The following is a 16,680-nucleotide window of genomic DNA, read 5'->3' on the forward strand; positions in this document are numbered from 1 at the left end:
GGGGAATGGGGAGACTCTCCAGAGCAGCCGAGCTTGGACATACCAGTGAATACAGAGCTTTCAGTGCTGACTCACTTTTTCCATTTTTAAAAGAAAAACATTAGCAAAGATATTTTTAAGTGGTTACTGTGCTTTTCTGCTGCAATCAAAGCCTTTTCATAAGATTTAACCATCCCCACCCCCCTCAGCAGTAACATACTTTAGTAATTGCCCAGCTGATGTTAAATCCTTTTAGCCATAAAGACCTAGATAGTTTTAAATGAAACAGTCTTTAGTCCATAACTTATTGGTTTCTAAGGGAAAACTATTGTCCTGAGAAAGTGTAGGAGCCTGGGAGCCAGGATCCCTTGTCTCTATCCTTCATGCTTCTGCTGACATGCTGTATTATGGAAAAATGCAACAGAGTCCTGGTTATGAAACTACGGTCTGAGCTATACAGGCAGATTTCTGTGCTCATTGAAGTTGAAAGGGGCTCAGAAGTTCAGCATACAGATCAAGAGTCTTCAAAGGTAGCCTCTGCAAAGCAGGTTTACTTATGCTACTTACACAAGTTTCTAGCATCAATAACAGCAACAGCTTCAAAAGTCTTGAGTCAAATAACATTTTTAATTCATTCCAGGAAGAAAACAAAAAACAAACCAAAAATACTCCAATGCTTCTAGAAGAGGCTGAAGCAGAGGAACAAGCATGTGATGGGATAATACCATGAGACTTGGGTTGGTGAGCTGTGGAGCACCCTCCACAACCAAAAGGATTTCAGCAGCAGTCAATAGTACTCAGAAACTCACAGGTCAAGCCCATGGAAACACAGCAAATCTGAAAATAAAGCAGCAATGAACCACATCTGTGATGTACGATCTCAGACCAAGTGCAACCTAGAGCATACGAGAGAGGTTGAGTGGCATCGTTTCAGCATTCAGGGCAAACAGCAAATTTTCACATGCTCCACCAATCACCAGAAGTGCCCAATTAGGCAGCTAAATAAGGCTCAGATTCTCCAAAGTGTTCAATATCCACCAGATAAGGCCAGGAACTTGAGGCTGCATTTTTTTTAAATAGGGGACTAAAAGTTTTTAAAGTTTTTCACATATCCTAGGTGGAAAGTAGGAGCTAAATTCTTTTGAAAAATGTCCTTCAGTTGCGTGGCTGTGGGCTCAGAATTCACACGAAAATAACTGCAAGTACAAAAGAACAGTCTTAGAAAGAGAAAAAGATTTAAAGTCCTATTTAAAGTTCAGCTTAGGAAGTCCCCACAAGGAAATCCCCACTGTTTTATGTTCCATGATAACAATTTTAGTAAAATTCTCTTCCATATACTTTTTAATTAGATGGTATCAAGAAGCAGCACACATAGATTAGAATAAGTACTCCTCCTGTAGTCTTGAAATTAACCAGCAGTATCTAGCTGATTTTAAGAGATTTCTCTTGCTCTCCCACACCCCCTCTTCACATGTATATTTGTCTCTGCATTCTTCTGCATCATATTTTTCAGTAATTTGTGAAATGTGCAGCTATTGTTTTTAAATAATATCCATTTCGTGGCGGGGAAGTCTATTTTTCGTATTCCTCTCTTCCCTTACACCCCTTACCCCTTCAATTATGCATTATTTTGCACAAAAAAGATCTTGGTGTGTGTTACATTGCATTCTGTCTCTGTATTTCCCCCACGGTTCCCACTAGAATATTGTATTCCTTTTTCCCATCCTGTCCAAACTGTCTGTGTGGTTGCCACGTACTGTTTAACAGTTGCCACATTCCTCCTAAAAAGTGGAAGAATTTCTCCAAGCACTCAGCAAGTGATTTCAGTTTGCTCAGTACTTCCAGACTTTCCTTCCCATGTGACTGGTTTACAGATGCATTAGATGTAGTTTTGTGGTCCTTAGAATGATTAAGGTGCAGAAAATGTATACTTCCTTAAGCTCACTCACCAGCTATGTGACTAAAGGCTCAAGTGTCACATGGGTGTAATCTGGCAGAAACTCAGGCACAAAATATAAAAAGGAAAATGAAAAATCCAGATTTGGGATTAGTTTCTGTCAGGAGAGAAAAGAAATGGTTAAATAAATTAAGAGAGTGCATAAAGTCAGACTTTCAGACTCATGAAAACTACAGTTTCCCAAAGGACTTAACTCTGTCCCAGTAGTCTGTAGATTTCCACCCTTGAAGCAAACACAGAACAGCTAGGACTCAGTTCCCCAAAACAGTGCACTCCCTCTCCAAAACTCACATCTGCTCACCTTCGTGGCTGTGAGATCTGCTCACCTAGTCAGCGAGTGCACAGACCAACACAATATTCCTCTCTGAATTCAGCATGCCAGAGAGTCTAAGAATAACACTGACGGCTACATCCTCAGCTGCCAGGTCCTGCATGGGGTAGCTCCATTGACTTTGGAAGAGCTGTGCCAAACTAGCTGAGGATTTGGGCCCAAGTATGCACAGGAAATCAGATTTCATTCCTGGCACACCAGTGGACGAATGCCCTGTAGATGGGAGGGAGAAAGGAGAGGGAGAGGTTTCCCCTCCATCTCTCTGCTTTTATAAAGCTTTCCCTAGACCTTTTGAAAAATGATGTCTTCACAGCCTTTGCAGGAAGCTCAAACCTTTGTCTGACAGCTGCAGAAGCAGAGGGTCCAAAGGACTATTTTTTCCTCTCTCAGTACAGATCCAGCAACAGTAATGGCATGGCAGACACAGCTGGCTAACTTGGGTTCAAAGCCAGTATCTTTTCCCTTTTTCCAAAAACGCACACACATACTCACTGTATCTTTGGATAACAGAGAGGCTGACATCATCTCCTACCCAGTTGTATTTCCCCTTCTGTTTCAAGACCATAGAGGTATAAAACAAATCCACTATGTGAACTACTGTTGGGGAGGGGCAAGTGGGAGTTCAGATGTACCCCAAGCTGTCAAACACCTGTTTAGACAAACACCTTTAGACCTTTCACAGTCACAATAGTCAGATTTGGAGAATTTGCTTAGCCACACAGATAAATCCACATTTTCTTTTTAATGCACTGGATTGAGAATTACAATTAATGCTACTGCCATGAAGCTCTGATGAGTCCTTGAGGAAACAGATATTTGTGAGACAGATTAACTGAGGCTCTATTTTGTGATTAATTGTAAAAAAGCCACTTCAGCTGCTTTAAATCACATCTCTATGCATCCATGTGAAGCAAAAAATGTGAAAAGTGTCTGCAACATGAGTATGAATACATTTTAAGGAACAGAAGTCCTATCTTGTGATCATGTGTCTTTGGACTCTCTATTTATTAAAGAACTTTGCCTTGCTGTTATGTTTTCTGCCAAAAAAAATCACATCTCATGGCTGCTTGTAAAAGCTCCTTCTCAACAGAAATGGGRGTATCTGCCATCCTGGAGTCATGGCAGTTCAAGTAAATTTGCACCTTCTCTCCCAGACAACAAAGCAAAATTCTCATTTACAAGGAAATCTCTTGACCTGCTAAATGTAGCAGGTATATTCTATACTCTTCCCTCAAATTCTGTAGGTCTTCTAACTAAAGATGGCTAGGAAGAGGAGGAAGAAGGTGAAGTGAAATATAAAGATTGCATCACATTCTCCACTGCATTACACCTTATGTACTTACATGTATTGGTGCAAGCTGAATCTAAAACATTGCCACATCCTACCAGTGGCATTTTATAATGATTATGCCCCATGCTATATTCAGGCACAGTCACTAGAAAAGAAGAACATATATCCTGAATTTTTGACTGAATTGTCTGTGGACACAGTGGAAAAGAGAGAAAGGTGAGTTCATCGTGAGGAATCTAGGCAGGGCAATAATAGCAGTCCCAAAGCTCTAGAAAAATCATGTATTTGTCCCCTAGAGCTCTCTTAGCAAGAAACAGCTTTTATTCTTCAATACACAGCAGCGGAACAAGAACTGAAGTTTGAACATGGAAATGCTCCCTATGACTCCAAGCCTGAAGCCTTGTCCTGGTGGAATCTTATGGTGCAATTTTTTATTACAAAAGACTTCGTTACATAGCTTTTGGACTTTTATTTTTTGGTGAGGAAATATGTATCAATTTCAGACTCCCTCCTTGGCACACATCTTTTGCCTTTTTCGGCTTACCATCTCAACTCCCAAGAGAGAGAGCACACTCCAGTAGTACAATATACTCATATTATTATGAGAATGGTTGAGCATCATCTTCTCCAGATGTTCATACTAAACACAGAACTTTTAAGAAATCTCACTTTGGCTAGACCAAAACCAAATAACCAGAGGAAAGGAAGTCATTGAGTAAGACAAGACAGGGGCTGGAAAGAGGAGCATGGGAAAGACCAGGAGGGGAAAAGAGGATAGAGACAAAAACACAAGGGAGAAATGCCAAAGAAGCTGGGTGTAGAGCTTAGTAGAAAAAAACACAGGCAAATCCTCTTGCCTAACAACTAACTGTAGGGCTTTAGCTGGAAGCCTTATCACCCTCTAGTTCCTATTACAGGCAATGGAAAGAGAGGAACACCTATGAAGAATGCTTCAGATATTACCCAGACTAAGTCTGGAGAGACTAACTCGCATGAGGCCTCCTGGCCATGTTTCTTTCAGCATAAGGACAGGCCACAGTGCAACACAAGAGTCCAACCAGATGTATAATAGTATGTATAGTAGCAAGATAAGCTATACTTCTCTGAAGCACCACCAGCAGGTGGTTTTGAGGTGAAATACTTAGATGTTTGGCCAAAAAGATATTGGGGTAGGGGCATGCAAAAAACTGCATTTTCCAGCCAGCTTTGTTGGTATTGTATGGGAATACATTGACTGGCGTTTTTTTTAAGGTATCTGCTTCTTGTATATATAAGCCCTTCCTTTTCTGTTTTCTAATGATGACAGATACAACACCATTTAACTCCTTTCTGTTTCACTAGCATCCTCCCAGGAGCTGTAGGTGAAGACAAAAGGGGCAGAACATCTCCTGAATAAGGACTCGCTATCAAAGGCTTCAAGATATCCAGTGAATTTTTTGATTTCTTTAGAGCTCAAATTTCTGAGCTCTCAGTAGAAAATATGATGTGTCTCTTTTTTGCACATAAAGAAGCAGCCTCACTGGAACATCACTGAATTGCCACACATAGACCAAGTACAGAGCATTGATGTAAAATGCAATATGTGGTTATATTCTAAATTCCATACTTTGAGGACATGACGGTTTCTAGAACTGCTCCATGGGACCCACAGCTATGGTGTCTTGGATGACCTTGGACCCATCCCTTCACCTAATGACTGACTTTGCCACCTGTAAATGAGAACAATGGTACTACCTTGCTTTGAGATCACGGATAAAAGGTGTTATAAGAAAACAAGTATAATGGTATAATTTTAGATATTATATGGCAACCTAGAGGTGGGAAGACCTCCTGAGACCATCTAGCCTACCTTCTTCCCTGCCTTAAAGCTTGGCCCCTTTGATAGATTTTTTTTTCTGCTGCTGTGTTCACTCAGATTCTAGGAGTTCTAGAAACAGAGCTTCTCTGTGTCTCATTTAAGCTAAATATTACTTTCTTATTTTGATTCTGATGGGGTGAATATACTTGATTTTGCAAGTTTGACCTGTCTTACTGGAGAGAGGGTTGCATAACAATTGATAATGCCTGGCACAATAGGAAAATTTCAAAGAATCATAGGAAAACACAAGTCTACAGTGAAAAATTCCTCAGCTGAGAAAGGAATAGAAAAGTCTATACTCCTTACCCTTTTTGTGTTCTACACAGAATAATGCTTTTTCCTGCTTGGAATTTTTAGCCAAAATAAGCCACATTTTTCAAGTTGCTACATGGTGTCTCAGTTGGTCTTTCTCTTTTACCCCATTGTGATACTTTTAACACCTCTGTTAGTCTTCTAAGAATTCCCTTGAGGTTGACTACATCTTCTGTTAATATAAGGCCCACAATGGAACACAGTGTTCTTGGTAAAGTAACAGACTTGAGCTTGATCCCACTTAAAACCATTTTTTATTCATGTGATTCCAGTTATTTGAGTATGTTTCTCTCAACTATAGTGGTTTAACCAAATGAGTGCTTCCAAACTGAGGTCAATAGCTGTATCTACTCCTCAGGGAGACTGGGGGGTTCAGACTGTTCTTTCTAAAGGATTGTAGCCTCTCTGGATTAAAAGACTACCCCACAGCTAAATATTTTGATTTCATATGACATCTGGCTGCTGGGGAAGCAACTGTGATACAGTCAATTCACTGTTCTGGACCCTGGCAACAAGAGTTAGTAGGTGGAGCAGATGGGCTGTGTTGGAGCAAAGAGGTTGAAAACCGCTAGCACAACAAACAGATTTTATAATTAATAGAAATGTCATAGAAAATATTGAAATGGATGTAAGGGATGTAACGGATGAGATGTAACATTTCATTTATGTTTTAATGAAACCACATTGGAGAATTTCCGTAGGATGAAAGCTTCTTCTAAATGTGCTAAAACTTTTTTTTTCCTTTTCTCTAGCAACAATAGAAGTGTTTCACAGCCTGTAGAATAACCTTTCTTCTGATTTTTCACCCCATCCTATATGCCTGTCTGAGCTGTCAGAAAAGTACATAGCACAGGACTATGTTTAAGGTGTAAAGGGAAAATTCATTAGGGATGAAAAAAGGTTATACGCTACTCTGCCTTCTGTCCCTTTCCTCCCCATTCTCCTTTTAATATCAAATGTCTGTAGAGTTTTTATGAGAAGATTGGGGTTATATTACCATTAAACTTTATTATTACCTGAATTTCAGCCAAAAAATCACCAACCACAGAGTTCATAAACTGTGGTCACAGGTCCAACTTGGACTGCTCATTGCAGAACTAAAGCAAACAAGTTAAAAGGGACACAAGACATGTCGATGCATAAGGTCTCTTTATGGCTTTGTAAAGCCAAAGAAGGAATATCCTTCATGTGAAGGCAAATGTCAGCTGCTCAAAATGCCTTGCCAGTTTTGTGCATGGTAACAGATAGCACTCCCTACCAAAGGCCTTTCTTTTTTAGACCAGAAAAATGTGTTGTGTATGGGTATATATATTAACTATAGAGATGCAGATATCAGGACAGTCATAGCAACTCCTGTTGCAGACTACTTGGCCACAGATAAACAGTCACATAGTTTCTTAAAAGAGCATCATATAGCTCACATGAGCTAAAATCTCAGTAATAGCTCTCAATTTTCAACATCAAAAATAGATTTAGGCATTTTTAAGATCTATATCGATTTCACTGACAGTAAATGACTCTGATTTACTACATATATATTTAGAAATCTCTGTACACACAGTCTACTACACCAAGATTCAGGCTCAGCTACTCATACATTGTTTCTAGAAGTGATGAGTTGTAGCAACTGCCAGGATTCATCATATAAAGTCACAGATGACATTTTTGCTGTGCTTCTTACTGTCCTTAATAAGCAAGTCTTGGAATCCAAGATACCTATGATATTTGGGGGAGAAGAAATTAATACGTAAGCAGAAACTGAATTTCTACATCGATTATTTACTTTCTAAGTCTCTAAATGTTGAAACTTTTAGTTCATTTTAAATATGTTCATTCTGAAGAATGCTATTTGCAAAACAAGCACTACATTCATAGAAATCTGCAAGCAACTTCCACTCTTGAGAGCTGCATATGAAATTTGTCTTACATGAACAGAAATCTAAGAATTCCACAAAAATTTCTTTTTCAGAAAGATAATCATAGACTGAAGACCAGCGGTCTACAGTAAAGATATGCAAGAATTACAGAGGGAAAATAAAGACATCCGATTTTTCAAAGGTCAGAAAGTGCTGAAAATAGATCAGACACAATGACTTTCCATCCCTTATTTCAAGAGCAATACCTTATTTTATTAATTTCTTGTTGCTTTATTCATCTTTAAAGATCGAAGTAAGATATAAACATTAAGTAACCTTATTTTCAGTGTAGCATTTCACTGGAGGACCTTATTAACAAAAACCAACAACCAAAATAGAAATAAAAAATATTTAAAAATTTAAAATAAATTCTGTTTGTATTGCTGCAGTAATGTAGTAATTTGCTAATCTGAAATAAAACCCAAGGACATAGCTTCATCATTGAGATTTTGCCCATAAAGTCATGATATTAACCCCCCACCTTTATTTTTTGGTACATATAGGTAATGAAATAGCATATAAGGAGAAAGAAAAATTCTTTAAAAATTTGTTAACAGATATGCAAACAGCAAACACTTGCTGTACAAGTGCACTGTGCATATAAGAAACCATCTTCTCTTCTGAGAGGGCCTAGAAGTTTCTAGGAGGACATTTTACCAGAGCTTTTTAGAAATGCTTACCCAGGTTCAGAAGCTTTATAAAGTTTTATTTCTTCTTTACAAATAAAGGTGATTCCAGGCTACAGAAGGCTTTTCTATACTGTGCTGCTATGTTTTGAGCAGCTGAGTTTGTAAAAAATAGGACATCAGAGCCATTTGGTGGCTCTTGAAAGAGAGATGGTTTCCCTTTGAGCTTTGTATACTGACAGTGTAGGAATGTCATAAAAAAATTGAGGAAGAACACCTTTAAAAAATGGGGTGAAGATTCCCTTAAATCCTACACCAAGACCACTGCTTGCATGTTGATAAAGTTGTCCAGAATGAGACAAAGACATGGGATATAGCAGCTAGAAGCACTGAGAACAGTCACTTCCCTTGGGGTCTTCCATGTGCCTGAATCTGAACAGTTTGATGTTCCATTTCTGTATAAAAGCAGGTCACCTGTAATCCTGTCAAACATGCTTGTTCTCAAAAACAACAGTTTACCCTTATGCGGTGCTTTTAAAACTAAAGTATTCTAAACTAGTTTACAAACTCATTTTAGAAATGCCCCTGAAACACAAATTAAAAAAAAAAAAAAGTGAAATAAATTTCTAGAACAGTTCTGGTCTGCCCTTAAAAGAATTTAGCCAGGATTTTCCTCTATGTTTAATCATCTGGTGTTTAAAGATTTATCCTGCATACTTACTGTGGGAAAGATTCTTCATAGTATCTGGGGTCTACAGGCTCAGTTTGCTGTAAATACAAAGCAGGGTGATCAGGAGCTAAGGTTGACTCTAACTGGGAATTTTTAGCTTATTGCATTTCTTTCACAGATCATAGACATGCTAATGACTAATGATTACCTCTCATCAACATGGGATAACATCTGATTCCTAAAAAACGGTTTGTTCTTTCCAGAGTGAGCTGGAAGATGATTTCATGTGGCTCAATAAAGACTAATATTTACCACAAAGCTGCACTTTATGCAGAAATTTCTCAGTTGTTCATGGTGGACTCTCAGATACAAATATACAAGCAGAACAAAGCAAAAAAAAAAAAAAAAGGCAGCATAGCTTTTAAGAATAAAATTATTTTTCTTTGCTAAAGAAATGATCAAATGCAGGAAACACATGTGAGTGCTAAAAAAGTAATAAAAATATACCACAATTTTGTGTTATTTCATTCATATAAGCAACAGTATGCAACAGTAAGTTAAGTAGTGTAATGCTCCAAGGTTCACAATAGTTTAAGTTATATATCCTAGTAGAAGAAAGGTTACTATTCCCAGCATTGTATTATCTTTTCTTTCAGCTGTGCAAATAATTTAAAAATTAGTTTAACAGAGCTTAATTTTCTCTGTCATCTTTAAAGTGACCAATCACAACAATCTCCATATGGTTTTGAAAGTTGTTCATTACTACGTATTTGAAAGCAAAATAATTCATTTTCTATTTGAAATTTTTCAGTCAAAAGTGAATATAACTAAAATATTTGGAAATATAGCATAAACTAAAATTGACCCATTCAAACTTTGACAATGTAGCACCATTTACAAGTGCTGATATTACTGTTAGCAATGCCTTTCTGCCTACAAATTAATTGAAAATGAGAATGAATATTTGCTTTCAATTTAATATTTAGTTTACCTACTGCATAACATACCAGGATGCATTATCAGTAAGTCATCCTTCAATCCTGGACACTGGGTAACAAAAGTTTTCAGTCACTTTTCTTCTACCTGTGAAAATGATTTCAGAAGAATAATAAACATTTTATCTTGAGCATATAGAAATGTTAAAGCACATCCCCACAGTTACTGAAAGATTAAAAATTTTTTCATCTAAGAGAAATTACTTCTGACAATTAAGAAAGTGTAGAAAATTGCAATTTTTGAGTTCTATATGAAGGGAGATGGAGATGATGGAGAGTGTTTCAGTGATTTTAAAATACGAAAAGCACTTTTATAATACAGGCTGAACTTGAATGTCTTCTTGACTTCACAGTTACAGAGAATTAACAAAATGAAGGCTAATCCTTGAAATAGTGATTGGTGACCTTTGATTTGATTTTAGACACTCACAGTACATTTAAACATTAATGTTTTTGATTTTGTAACTCTTCCAAACACAGACAAACTCCATGGCCCTGCAATTCAACCTGTGATTATCCTCTTTACAGGATTTTCTGAAATTCCTGGATTTCTTTGTGAGATTAGACATTTCTTTAATCATTGTTTATGCCATTTATTGCAGGACAAAGTTAAACAATTTATTTAAAAAATGGTTTAAAATGGGTCAGCTTTTATTTAAATATATATTCAAAAACAAATCAGAAAAATTAAAATTCATATTTCAACTGTCGCAAATGATACATTCTTAGTCTGATTCAGCAATTCTAACAAAGCTGACTTTTCACAAAGTAATAAAAATACAGATGGAGGTTTGAAAAACCAATAGATATGAATCATTTGGCTCAAGAGCCGTGTACTAAGAAATTATGTAGCGTTCATCTTCAAATCTTTRTTCTCTCAGTTCCTTAACATTTGTGAAGTGATTGATGTTTGTTCCTATTCAAATAGGACAGTGGAAACCATATTTTCTTTGTGTAAATAGATTTAGGCAGACTATAGTAATATGCCACATGTTGATTAGGTTAGGAGTCAGCTTCAAATTAAAATTAACTTCAGCTGTAATTGCAAAGTTTCATGAAACAATTTCAAAAGGAAAGATATATTGAAACATATTAGAATTCACAATACCATTTAAAACAACAAAGTGGAACCTATAATAGTTCAGTAACAATTCAGTATCTAGACAGCGTTAAATGAAGGACAGCATATGTCTGTTCTTTAGTCTCTCCTATGCCCTTTCATAGGAAACTGTGAGCTAGCAGGGAATACACAGTTGCACCTCACTGTTCATCAGATCAGGCCAGAAGAATGATGCCACGCAACTCTCTAACAAATCACAATTAAGCAACACTGTTCAAAATTAGATTTTCCATGAGCAATCCACATAGTAATTTTTTTCAAGTCATGAATCTATTTACAAGAATTTAATCTGCTTGCAGATATTCCACAGGGGGAGAAAGCTGAATTCAGCGTCACAAACTATTCCTCAATGTTACTAACTAGTATACTAGAAAAATGAAGGGAAAAAAAAGGGTGATAAGAACTTTTCTGAGTCTGGGTTTTTAAGAATTCATACACTCTCTTCCTCCCCTCCCAAATCTCCCCTCCTCCCCTCCAAAAAATCCCATTAGGTATCTGTTTGACTGTGTGCAAGAATCATCAAAGCAAAAGCAATTCAAACCCTTCAAGTTTCAGGCCCAACATGTTCAGCCGAAACAGAGAGAGAGAGCATCAGGTTCAAATGTGATCATTTCCCCAAATTAAGCACAGGCGAGATATGTTAGAAAGACTAGATGGTGCTGCACTCAGTTTGAGGTCATTTTCAGAAGTTACAAAATTTACCTTTCAATTTCTGTACAGCCTGAGCAGAAAAGCTTTGAAAATCAGCTCTGGTGGAAATTCTCACACTCCTTGCTCTGGTCCTCACAGGGCACCTGGGGGCACCRAAGCCCTCCCTGTCCCTGCCCACCTCCTGGACACCCCCAACCCTGCCCTGGCCCAGGGTCCCCTTTCAGCCTGGCACTGCCGCAGCGCTATGGGGCAGCAACTGATGGCCCCAGGCTGGGCTGAAATGAGGGCTAGGTCTGGGCAGGGGGAGGCCCTGGGGCAGCTGCAGGCATTTTCAGGCCTGGCAGTGCCCTCAGGGCCCTGACACAGGAATCCTGAAAAATATTTCATTATCTAAGCAGGACAGTCATATGGCCCAGGCTTTAGTCCAGAAAGAAGTAGACAGTGTTTTTCCAACAATATCACCAGTTCCTGGTCTTTTGGCCGCTTAACCTTTTTTCTGACTCAGTTCTCCAATTTATAACATGAGCATAACAATATCCACTTTTGAAGAAATTTGACACCCCTGGTCATCATGTTCTTGAAGCAGTAAATATTACTACATTGCAGAACTATGAAAGAGACCCAAAATATTATTTTATTTTATCCTAACTAGTTGCATCATTCATCAAAGATGTATTGCAGACAGAGAAGTAGGAAAAACATTTCATTGTCTTTCCTTTCTCCCTCTCACAAAATTAATAAATTTACAGGTGCTGTTGAAATGTAATTTGCATCTTTTAACCTCCATCTGTGTAATTTTCAGGAGTTATGATAACACTTCAGCAAGCTTCTACTTCCATCCCCATGGAAACTGTCATCAAACTGCCAAAAATGGGATCAAATGCTTTAAACTAATCACTGTTTCAGTGTAGGAAGGGCTTTTTTCTAGAGCTGTTTCCATGGGATCAAAAGGCATTGCTGGTTGCCTAATTGTTTAAAATCTTGTCAAGTGCACAGCAAGTGCTCAGCCTTTGCAAATGTGACTTTTTTTACCAGACTTCTAAAGTAGAATTTGTGAGCCTGATTCTTCTTCTATCCCACTGGGTGTCAGACATCAAAATCTCATGAACTCAGTAGTTTCACCAGTTTTAAACCAGCATGGAAGAAAGTCCATCATTTAACTTTCCTCCAAAGTTTGCAATGAGATGAATTATTTTCATTCCACAAGGTAGCTCAACACTGCTGCGAAAGGAAGAACTCCGCAGCCTGTACTGTGTTGTCAGCCAACGCAGGAAAGGGGCTACATGTCAGGAGAGTCAGGCTGGAATCATAATGATATAGTAGACTTGCTTTGTACCTTTCTTTTCTCACCTATGCCACCCATATATTATCGACCCAAGCTACAAAAYAAGGAAAATTAGAATACCAGGATCTATTGTAAAGAAAGTGAGGAGTAATATCAACAGGCCATTCTTCCAGCTACTTCTAGTTCGAAAGGTATATTTTGCTATGCAATTCCTTGAACAAGTGCTCCAAGCAAATCTCAAAGTAATTTCTCAGTTTATAGTTTAGCCTTACACTAGGAAATCTCCTTTGGCGTAAAAACTATTTTTTTCATGAATCATGCCTTCTGAGTCCAATTTCTATGTTGATGTTAAAGAGCTGTATTTCAAGCCAATCATCTATTCAAATGATATACAGATGTCTATGAGGATGTATACAATTGGGTATGCCTCTGCTTTGGTCAGAGCATTAGATTCTGCAGAAATACAATCATTTAAATTGCTAAAGGGAATCATTGCTAAAGGGAATCATTAATTCAGTTAATTCAGATCATGATAGTAACCAAGCAGAGCAACATAAAGAAAAATCCARCTACACTCCAGTATTTTTCAAAGAAAATATTCTAGGGACAAATGTTAATCATAAGATTAAGTTTTATAAAGATCTAGTCATTTTGAACCTACATTCTTGCAATCAGAATTACAATAGAGCATGACACTTCTATTAAAACATTTGGTAACTTAAATAGGTCTGCAGATACACAACCAACTATATGAGACTCCCCTGCTGTAAGATTGTACCGTCTTTATTGCAAATGCACGAAAGACAATGTGATTTGAAAGTAATAAATATGTGACTAACTAAATGTCAAAAAAATCAAAGAAGATAGTTGGAGAAATCAATGTTCCTGACAGAAACCAATGGAAAATTCTGTGAGCATAACCCACTGACCACTGGATCTTTTCTGTTACCAAGCCACAGAAAACTTAAGGCATCAAGCTGCTTTGCTCAAGAAACCAAGCACGTACTCTTGGTTCTGAAGGCTCCTGGCTCAAGCCCTGCCTTTGGGCAGGACAGCAACCATCACAGCCACAGATTAAAAAGAAGGGCAAAAACTACCCTCTAAATGACTCAAGGCCTGGTTTTCCAAATGCTGGGACTCTCCTAAGAGAGAAAAGCATCCTCAGCTCCACCACTGTTACACAATTAGAGCCAGCACATTCCTGAGAGGATATAGTAATTAGGGACTAGATTTTTCATAAGTACTAAATAATCCCTTAGTGAGACCAGCTGCAATCATTAAGAAGCTGTGATTCAGCAGCTTATGGAGATGGAAAGGGGAATGAGACCAAAGTGTCTATACTGCTAAGGTTAACAAATTTTTGAAGTTGGTAGAAATGTGCTGGTTTTGTTCAACAGAGCTTTAATCTTGTTCAGGGGACAGGATCTCCTGAGGCACAGAAATGGGGTAATTGGGTGGAGAACATTGCCTGGAGCAACTTGTTTTGAGAGGTTATTGGGATTCACTGGGTTTTACATCAGGACACAATTTTCTCCTCTGGACCCCTGAATGAAACCTTTCCTTTTTTTACTTTACCTTTTTTAGTGTGTTTTAAGACCACAGGTTAGCTCTGGCGCAGGACTGGCACTACCAACACCTGAGAAGCCAAACACATTTGTAGCAGCTGATTTTGAACACAGTTTCTCCAGCATAGTTCAGCACATTCTTCTGATCCCTATGAGTAGAATTGTCAGGGCAGCAAGAAGTCAGTTAACAAAACTCCTCTAACTTTGGAAATGCTTATGCTGAGCAACAAAAATCAATTCAATTCCCCTCTGACCGCTTTATAAGTGTTATTAATATTTTCTCTTCAGCAGACTCTTAATAAGAAAGCATTGTTTAGAGCTTTTAAGAAGAAAGCAAGCCACGTTCTCTTCAAGTTGATCTTAAATGATCGATTAAATTTTTCTGGAGGTAAGTGACCACTGGCTAATCAGGCTCTTTCTCTCTTCTCTCAGGTCTTTTCTAGCTTTTCTTTCAAAGTCCTCATATCTTCATTCATCCTTCTCCCAGACTCAAACTATCATGGCTCCACCTAAAGCATTCTGTCACTTTTTTAAAACTGCTCTCTTTATGGAAAGGTCACATGACCTGAGAGAAACACGGCTACACTTCAGCTTGCCTCTGAATATTCTTTGTTTAGCTTGTAAAATGCCACACGTCCCAACTCTGATGTAAAAACTGCACAACATAAAGGAATGCACTCTTTTTGCTCTCCCCCATTGCCTCAAAAAGAAAAATAGAACAGCATTATAATCCCCTAGCCAGTACTAAAAATGAGATAAATATCATAATATTTACTCTTCTTTTTCAGTTATTCTGTACAGTTCTATGTTTCTGTGATTCTAGAAAAACTGATACTGAAGCAAATGAAACTTTTGCTCCAGGACTTAGTGTCAGAGGTTTTGCTCTTTATATTTTTTATTATTCATCTCTATCCTCTTAGCAAGAATGCTGGTATTGTTTGCAGTAGTCATTTTTCTGAGYCTCATCATTATGGGTCTTGATATTGTTTTTATTAATTAGTAATCATGATGTATCAGTGTCTTGCTCATTTGTTCCATCTAGAAGATAATTCCTGTCCTCAGATGCCATTGGTTTGAATAGGAGTCTCCTGCATACATCCAATTTTTTTTTCCTTCATGTTTGTGGGTTTTTGTTTTGTTTTAGTACTTGAAAAAAAGATGAAATTAAAAAAACACTCTGGAAAAAATAAATCGTGTGTACATAATGGTAGAAACCCCCCCTCCCAATGGGTTATTCGGGGTCACATTTCATTTTCACATCAAGAAAAAACTGGATGAATAGTGAATGGGAAAGTATCATTGTAACTGGAATCCTGCTGTTTTATGCAGGCCTGCACATCTGGAAGAAAGTGGGAAAAGAGAAACAGAAAAGTGGGAAAGGCTGGATTCATCTCACTAGACAAAACCAGGGAGTCTGGAAAGCACATGTAGTCTGGTTTCTTAAGTTACAGTGAAAGTTAGCACTCAAAAAAGAAAAAGTCCAGCAATAAGCCCTTCCTCCCCACATATCTCATGTTCAGAAATRTTCTTCTCTCTTTTAAGCTATACTTCAGTCATCTCCATGAGTTACTGTCTATGAATGTATGGCCTATTCTCCTCCTCTGCTGAACACAGTGAACACTTTATTAAGGTGGCAAAGTGATTTTTCTCCAGCCAGCCTGCTAGTTACAGATTGACAGGAACAGACCTGGTACCATACAGCAATTTAGACAGGCAGACACATTCGTTCACGTGACTGATAAAATGTGTTTGTTCTGTGCTAAAGAATCTATAAATGCCTTTTCTAATACACAGCTATTGAAAAAGTCATGGAGGTTTCATTAGTGGTTAGCAACTTCGGTGCCTTATCTGAGTCACCATGGTGTCGCTCACGTGGATCTGCACCCAGCAGCCTTTACAGGTCTTAGGGACTTCAACACCCCCAGGCAGGGAAAGAGCAGAGGTATGGCTAATCTCTGTCACTGTGCAAATCACCACACAGCCTCACAGATCTGAGGGGAAACACACTGACCCAAGGATGCAGTTTTGCAGTCAGGATGAAATGCCTTCCCACTCCCACCTCTTCAAAGCATGCAGCTGCGCCATTTGTATGCTAAAGTCCAGAAGAGGGACAATGTAGGCAGT

At 38.1% G+C, this 16,680-nt stretch overlaps 1 protein-coding gene across 16 annotated transcripts in view; it reads right to left on the bottom strand.

The window, feature by feature from the left end:
• Window positions 1-597: 597 nt before the first annotated feature.
• Window positions 598-16,680, bottom strand: part of LOC112969212 — a 227,703-nt gene continuing 211,620 nt past the window's right edge. For 11 of the 16 annotated variants that reach the window (XR_003254638.1, XR_003254626.1, XR_003254620.1 and 8 more), the window contains 3 exons: window positions 9,948-10,023; window positions 8,992-9,038; window positions 598-7,444 (listed from right to left, as the gene is read on the bottom strand). The gene's annotated coding sequence lies outside the window, so the exon portion shown is untranslated. Of the gene's footprint in view, window positions 7,445-8,991; window positions 9,039-9,947; window positions 10,024-14,566; window positions 14,706-16,680 lie in introns of all 16 variants that reach the window. The other 5 variants (XR_003254617.1, XR_003254624.1, XR_003254618.1 and 2 more) reach the window with 5 other exon arrangements.

This window comes from Apteryx rowi, unplaced genomic scaffold (assembly GCF_003343035.1).
Source record: "Apteryx rowi isolate R43461 unplaced genomic scaffold, aptRow1 scaffold_34, whole genome shotgun sequence".
Classification (NCBI taxonomy): Eukaryota; Metazoa; Chordata; class Aves; order Apterygiformes; family Apterygidae; genus Apteryx; species Apteryx rowi.